The sequence below is a fragment of the Triticum aestivum genome, chromosome 3B (assembly GCF_018294505.1).
Source record: "Triticum aestivum cultivar Chinese Spring chromosome 3B, IWGSC CS RefSeq v2.1, whole genome shotgun sequence".
Taxonomy (NCBI): domain Eukaryota; kingdom Viridiplantae; phylum Streptophyta; class Magnoliopsida; order Poales; family Poaceae; genus Triticum; species Triticum aestivum.
Genome location: NC_057801.1, coordinates 748,674,971 through 748,676,198, shown reverse-complemented (window position 1 = coordinate 748,676,198; position 1,228 = coordinate 748,674,971).

The following is a 1,228-nucleotide window of genomic DNA, read 5'->3' as shown; positions in this document are numbered from 1 at the left end:
TATAATAATAGCTATCAAGCTAGTCTGAAGATGGCCCCCTTCGAGGTGTTATATGGACGAAAGTGCCGAACCCCTCTGAACTGGTCAGAAACGGGGGAACGTCCACTCTTCGGTCCGGATATTATCCAAGATGCCGAAGAACAAGTCCGCATTATTCGCGAGAATCTCAAGACTGCTCAGTCACGTCAGAAGAGTCAGTATGACCGTCATCATAAAGACATGGTCTATCAACCTGGCGAAAAGGCTTATCTTCGAGTCACACCTATGAAGGGTGCTCACCGCTTCGGGATCAAGGGCAAACTAGCTCCTCGCTATATTGGCCCATTCACTATTCTCGAAAGGCGTGGAAAAGTGGCATACCAACTGGAACTACCGCCGAACCTTTCTCAGGTTCATGATGTGTTCCATGTGTCACAGCTCCGCCGTTGCTTCAAGGATCCAATCCGAGCTGTGGATCATGAAGTGCTCGAATTGCAGCAAGACCTCTCCTATAAGGAGCATCCGGTCCGCATTCTCGACCAGGCTGAACGCCGCACACGTCAAAAGGCGATCAAGTTTCTCAAAGTCCAGTGGTCGCACCATTCTGAAGATGAGGCCACTTGGGAACGAGAGGATCGTCCGCGCGAAGAATACCCCGCACTGTTTCCTTCTACCTCCTAAATCTCGGGACGAGATTTCTTGTAGTGGAGGAGATTTGTAACACCCTGAGAATCATGCTACAGTAACCCCCTGTGATTAAGCTAATCATATTGCTAAACAGGGCTAGATCGCATTTGAACCACACCCTTGTCAAACTCCTAGTTCAAACTTCAATTAAATTTAAAAGTGGAAAATAAAAGTTTTCAAAAATTCAAACAAAAATGTTCAGTGGGTTCTAAATAATACACTGGTAATTATGGTGGAGAAATCACATTTTTATAAAATGCCTAAATACTTTAAATGAAATAAAACAGAAAAGGAAATAAACAAATAAAAAGAAAACAGAAAACAAAACAGTCAAAAGAAAAAAAGGAGCAGGCCTCCCCCTCCCACTGGACCCGCGGCCCAAACCCCCCCCGGCCCAAGCTGGGCCGCCACCCGCGCCCCGCGCCCCGGCCCAGCCCACCTCCCCCCCCGCGTCCCCTTCCTGTTCCCCCGACCGGGTCGGAACAGGGGAGCGTCGCCGCCGAACCCCCTCGCCGGCGGTGAACCCCGCGAGAGGATAAGGGCGCCAGCGGTCCCGCTCCCT